This window comes from Anopheles nili, chromosome 2, assembly GCF_943737925.1.
Source record: "Anopheles nili chromosome 2, idAnoNiliSN_F5_01, whole genome shotgun sequence".
Taxonomy (NCBI): Eukaryota; Metazoa; Arthropoda; class Insecta; order Diptera; family Culicidae; genus Anopheles; species Anopheles nili.
Genome location: NC_071291.1, coordinates 74,093,924 through 74,101,168, shown reverse-complemented (window position 1 = coordinate 74,101,168; position 7,245 = coordinate 74,093,924).

Here is a 7,245-nt window from a genome sequence, read left to right as displayed (position 1 = left end):
CATTTAATTTCCGCGCAACATTTTCACTCGAAAAAAAAAACATTTGAAGAAAGCTCTCCTAGACCATTTACTTCGTCGATCACTGCGTGAAACAATCCCTCTTGTCGATCACTACTAGAGCAGAAACATACGCCGTTAATTGGGCGCAAAATGAGCCTCAGTGTAAATTCTCCGGAAAGAACTCGCCAAAGCAGAATGATACTCTATCCCAACCCTCGCCGGTTCACTCACTAACGTGGTTGATTCGCTCTCTACGATACCGAAACTTGTACAAGTTGCGAATCCAAGCATTCAACTTACGTTAAATTTCGCTAGGAAGCTTTTTTGGACGAAGGAATTATTCTTTAACTATTCTATAACTAAATGCAATCACTTTTTCACAACTAGTATCGGTAGATTTTGTCAGCAGAAATCCTTTAGTCAAATCTTCTGACCTTCTAGTATCGATCAGTATCGGGATCTGTCACTTTAGTGCGAAATAACGTTGGCCACGTTACTCAGCTCCTTCACTTAACGTACGCTGACGGGTGCAGAAATGCGAATAGCGTGTTGCCAATTCGGGCGCAACAGTTTTATGCCAACGTATGTTTTGCCCAACAACCGATCGCATTCTCATACTAACACATCGGCAAAGTCTCTTTTACCGGTCTTGACTTGCCAGACATCATCAAAGCTCCACGCTCTCCGTTACATGTTTCTCTTCGTCTGTGGTCTCCCTCCTAAAAACGATGACGTAGAGCAGCAAGCCCCAAAGAAGCGCTTATGCAGTATCAGTGCAGTGCTTAATTTAAGAAGATTTCGCGCAGTCTTTTAAGGGTTTCTTACTTCATTTAATATAACATTTAATGACATTTTACATAATTTAAACCTGTAGTAAGAACCTTAATCTTTAATGAATTGTTTTTTTATATTCTACATGTTCAATTAACAGGGAAAACCATTAACTCCAACCAAGCCTACGTTTGATGTAAGCCTACGTTTGATAAAAAAATAGATCATTAGGAAACAAGCCTCAGATAGGATGCTCTAGGATGGAATTACTCTGAATTGCATTCTCACTGTCTAAGTTACTGTCTGTCTCATTGACTGCAGAATCATCCGATTTTTGACATTTGCAACGGTATAAAGAATTAACCAATCAAAAAGGCTGTACCGCTTATTCACCACTTTAGAAGTTTTTCATGCGCGTGATCCTCTGTAAGCTGGTAAAACATTGCACCATCTGTTGAGCTAAACGCTATATCACTACCTTAATACGTTTACGATAAGCGCAAAAAGTGCGCATGCGCTATTATACAGGCTTGGTGTACGAGCAATTTCCTTCTCAATCGGACCTTTAACGTATATTCAGAAGATAGGATGCTACGTCCGCACGTTGTTATCTGGCCTATTATCTGCACATTCTAGTATCGCAAATGTGTTACAAAATAAAATTCCGTCTAAAATAACGCCAACAAAATGCAAAGGGGACAAAAAACGAAATTCCCCATACGTTGTCGTTTCTTATCACTTATCAGGCCTCAGTTCCGGAGCGAAGGGTAGTTTCTTCGCACACACCCCGTAGAAACTGCATGGTTTTCCCTCTCTTGGCCTAAAGCTCCACGTCGCCGTTGGCTCTCTCTTCGCTTCGTCGGACACGTAGCTCGTTTTGAGTTTACGCTTGTTGTTTTTTTTTAGCGTCCGCAGACCTCGGACGATGAAACACGATCGCATGATTTCAGTGGTGGCATGTCTACCTGTACCTGTTCAGACCAATCGTACGATGTATGACGTCACGACCAACCCCGTTCACCACGTTTTCGTACTTGACCTACCGTGGCGCCTATATCACCAAGAAACCAGTTGGTGACGTGGAGCCGCGTCAGCTTGCGCATGGCGCAGAGAAGCAATATCCCCACTTCAATGCTTACGGAGTGGATTGTGCTCTCCATTCATGGGTCTCGAATCTCATCGAAAGCTAAAATTGTAAATCTCGTCGCCCAGATTCGGCTTTAACTCTCTCACTCTCTGTTAGCAACCTAAAACAAATTGTCTTGCTCATGCGCATCCATCACCGAAAGCTCCTGATGCTGATGCACTTGAAACAACCCTTCCGAGGTAGTAGCATGTCTCGCCGTAACGAATACTAGCGCATACCGGTGAGTAGCGTAAAAGCCGGATGATCGAATTTAGTCATGATCAGTTAAATATCCGCCAATTCGAACAGAGATCCTTTTTTGTTATTCGCGAATGACTGATCGCTGCATCACCTGGCTTTTCGGGGAAGTCGTTCTCCCACGTTTGTTTTCGAGAGCGTGATTCACAAGAAGAACGAAGTGTTATTACCACGTAGCGATCATACGATCCGTTGTTTGAATAGCAATACGATACAGTCATACAGTTTCTCGTCCCCACCACGTGCACCAGTCATGCGGAACACCCACCTGGGGCTCACCTGGGGGTAATTTCTCGACTGTGTGACGAAAAAGGTGGCATGATATTGAATGAGTTGCGTTTTACCTGACGCCATCGTTCCCCGCTAGGTCTCGTGCGACCTTGCTTCGTATCTCGTGGTGGAAAACGGCGATTCACCCTTCCCATCCATCCCTACCGGCGGTGTTTTGCTTGTGGACGTTGTTTACGATTGCTAGCCGAGCGAATGGCCTCTGCAAATATCATCGCTTTACTGTTTATCGGCTGCATTGCATCTAACAGTAATTGAAAACGAGGTTGATGTAAGTGCATCGGTTTTTGTTGTTGATGTTCTTGGCTTATGGCACGGATTGAGTAACAGGTGTGGTGGTTCTATAAATTGGCATCAAAATGGTGCAGAAAAACCGATCGATCATTTGTACAGCAGTCAATTTGAAGGAAACAAATTCGACGTATCCTGTTCATCTATCATGAATTCCGACATGTTTGACTCACTGTTGACTCGTGTAAGCAAAGGTGTGTAATGAGTTTCCTTTTTGGTGAATAGAAATGACCAAAGAATAAATTATAGAAACATGACTAAGAAAAATTGTCAAAACTTAAAAATGAACATATACTTAAATGTTAAAGCAAACATATAGATAGAAACAACGAACTAAAATTCGATCTCGATAAAAGCTCGAAAGTGAATCTTTAAAGGTTCCCTGAGTTCGCGTCAGGCGGCGAAAAATAATCAGGAACTAAGCATGAATTAAGAAGTTTTGTAAAGATTTCTAAATATTCTCAGCAAAATTATAAATTATCTTAAAAATCCGTCAAATGTTTTCAAAGTATAGGAGAATCATTGCAACTGAAAAGCGCATTTTATGATTGACGTCTCAACACGAACCGCCTCGTTACTCCAATATAATTAGTATCTAATTTGTTTGGCGATCATACGATTGCAATGTCACGTTTTGCCCTACCCTGAAACTGCGCATATACGAAGTGATGAAAACATCTGATAATCACAGGTGTCAAGCATGGTCGCGTCACAATCGTCCTACCTCTTGGCGCCATTGAAGGGCTCGTGCCTGCTTGACTGATTGGCACAATCTGACATGACAGCAATAACCAATCAGCCCTGGAGGTGTGTCTATGGCGTGCAGAACCGTGAAAAACAAGTAGCCCGATCATAGGGTGACTTGCTCACGAAGCTGTGTCACATAAAGTACGACGCTCAGTGTTTATTCGCATGCGCCATTTGTGAGTCAATTATGGCTCAATTAATATAATGCTGTGAGCAAGACCAAGATTAAGAAAGAAGCTGTGCCCGATCGCCGCGGGCATGCGTAGGTGTTGCACGTTTAATTACGCTTGCGCTCTCCATCCTCTGCCTGCGTACATCTGCGCGGAAAGCTTCGGTTTCGGTGCAGCAGGAAGCATAGGTAAGCTTTCTCGAGTGGCAACGAACTGGCCCCGATTGATGGACGCAATTAATGCAAACCGCCAACCCACGTTCGATTCGTCCGTCGGTCCGACATCGAAATGATTATTTCAAGCGGCTTTTCAAATGCATTTTGACGGCAATTTGCTTTTTTTCTCTTTCGGCGCGTTTATCATACCGCAGTAATGCGAGAAAAATGCACAGCGTGTGCTATCGGCATGCTTGTGTCTCATCTTCACCACCATTGGCAGCTCGGCGTGGGCTTGGAATGAGCGGAAAATCATCAAATGAATCTTGTGGCCGGGAAATATGATTAGTCGTTTACATGCAGGACAGATAGGAGTGGGGGGGAGTGTTTTCCTTCGACACTGCAGGACGTCGGTATTGGATTATGCAGCTCCAATGGTGTGATACGGCTCTAGAGATTGAAATATTCCCATTCAATCAGCTAACTAATGGGCGGCCCGCTGCCTGCTGCTAATGTAAGTTTTTTGCCGTCTTCGACACGGCGAATGACTTATAGGTGTAATTACAATTTGCGACAAAACGTTTGGTTTTACGCGATGTTTTAAGCTTTCGTTCGAATGGTGTTGGTTTCTCGGACGTAATGCGGGGTTTTTTCAACTAATAAATTATCACTTGCAGTACCATTAATGTATAATTTTTAAATACTATAACACGACATGTTAATGGTTATGGAGACCTCATTCTTAAACGGTATGCATAAATTGATCGAAATAAGATTGATAAACTCTATGAAAAGTTATTATTAGTTTTGAAGTAAAATATGTGCTAGAAATGGAAACAAAAGTATATTCAATGCAATAATTGAAACATTGGATTATTTTTGTCTATTATCAAACTCACCTTTCAAAACCGTTAAATAAGGAAAGCGATCGTTCACGAACTCTGTCCCTGACATAAAAAAGATCCACTTGTCACGCAAAACAGCACTGTTGCAAATTGTAATTTGATATCAAGCTGAACACGCACTTGCTACACGCTTCACGCGAAAATAAATCACGTCTTTTGGTTAAAGTTGATGCGCTTGTGCAGTTAGGTAATGTGCAGTTTATATTTCTTTGAACTTTGCGAATCGTTCAGTTTGTTATCAATATACAGCGAAAGCCGTTTCCCACTTGGCTACAACACTCAAATAAAACTATTTGCTGAGATAAACTTTTTTTCTATCGTTACCATCCAATAGATTGGAACGGAATTTGCAACGTATAGGTTTTTTTCCGGATGCAATCGTTTCGACTTGTTTAAACGAATCACTGTTTAATTTTTAGTCACGCCCATTAATTTGCATCTTGCATTAGCAACACGATATTTATCGACGAAAGCAATATTCGAACACACCTTTTTTATAATAACGACACCATTATAACAAAGTTCCCGTTTCACAGTTTTTTTTTATAATAACGAAGTTTCCGATTCAATCCTTGTTTAAATAAAGCCTAACCATATTTGCCACTGGAGTCTTATTTCACACCTCGTTATTCTTTTTTTAACTGTTCTTTGCACCCGTGATTGCCGCGAAGCATCAAGTATAACTGAACCAAGGACCTGCTTCCTTCCAGTAGGACTGACCGAATCCGATTGGCGCACCGATCCTCCAGAAAGCCACCACCATCGGCTTCCAAGTTAAGAGGAAACGACCCGCGATGGCCCTTTTCTGCACCGGTTCGAGCTGAATTTATTATCTTTTCAATTAAATCAATCGCTTGATTGCATTATTGCCTGCGTACTGCGTACCCGGCGGGGGAGCACCGAGTTCGATTGCGGATTTTCTTTTTCGTTTCACGGACAGTCATAAATCCCTTCCACATCTTTTGATTTCCCTTCTTTTTCTGTCGAGAAGACGATTGCGATAATTTTTAAACACTAAATTTGCCAAACGATTCCGACGATCGTGGAACGGCGGTTTATGCGACACCTTTCTGGATGAACTTCAGTCTCGATCCGGCGGGAACGCGAACGCGAACGATCCGAGCGCGATGACGGTTACGAACGATTTGAACGCATTCGGCATCGTTGCCGTGCTGGGAAAGCTTTGCTCCTGACCGGTGAATGGGACCGATGCGCATGTCTCTAGCTGGCCGTGTGGTCGACCGGGCGCAACATAACGAGATATGTATGCGACGTTGCTGGGCAGGAATCTCCGTACAACATGTCCATTTTGGCGCGACCAAACGGCAACATGTGGATTTTTTTTTTGAAAATTCTAAAGGATGCTGCAATTATTTTTTTCTCGGCGAGTAATCCTGTTGAAGCGTTTCATTTGCAACATTACTTTGAAATCGGTTTGCTCTATTCGTAAAAGTGTACAACCGTATCAGAAATGATCAATAGCACAGTCAGTTCATCTGAATGCATCCTGTATCTGCGCCACTTGATGCTGATCTCAATGTTTGCCTCTCGGCAATGGATGGCTTTTCTCCCTTCGTACCACATCATCGGCCGGCCTGATCGCAGGCAACAACAAAATGATGAGGGTCGTTATTTGCATGCATTATTGCTCGAAAGCTGGAGCGAAGAGCATAATGCTGGTGAGGTGATGACGCTGAAGACCCACGCTATAATGAAGACGGACGCGAACAGTGCACATCACCGTGAGCAAAGGAAGAAAGGAGTTCGATTATGATTTGATGGCTTCATAAAGCTCGATGCCGCGGCTGCCAGAGGATGTTATCACGGCGCGAGTTATGCGCGACCGTAAAATACTTAATTGGTTGTTAAATGAATGTTGGGCCGTTCGAAACACACACACGCACATACCTCTAGAACGCGATCGCGCTGGGAACACTCCCCGATCGGTCCGGTTGGGATCGTGCAGGTTGACCAAGAGAGCTAAGGGTTCGGGAAGGGAGAAGAAACAAGGCATCCAATGGGGTGATTTCTTTGGGATTAGTTTGGCGAGTGTTGTCAGCGCGATGTCGAGCATATTTATGGGACGCGAGGGCACACGGACGTGCGATAAAACCTCACTTCATTCTCTCCGTGGAGCGGAGGGTAACCTTACGAATTCAACCCCCACAATGCCCCAATCCAGTTTTCTTCTTGTCCAAAAGCCGGAAAAAGGCGAGGCGATACGAGACTTCAACGGCAACAATAACGAAAACGACAATCTGTACAGGCCGATGCTAGCCAAAGGGAAAATTAAATTATTGACCGACGATGCACCGGCCCCGAGCCTAGGTTGACGTGTAGATGATTTTACTATTTTACGACTGTTTTAGAAAACTGGAACATGGATTAGAGGGTATAAAAATACGCGGCCCGTTGCAGTATCGTGCGGTGCAGCTCCGGGGTTCAAGTCTAATCCCTGGAAGGCACGGAAAACTCTCCAACATTTCGCCCCCTTTTCCCGGGTGTACATTGCCATTTTATACCCGGGACAAACA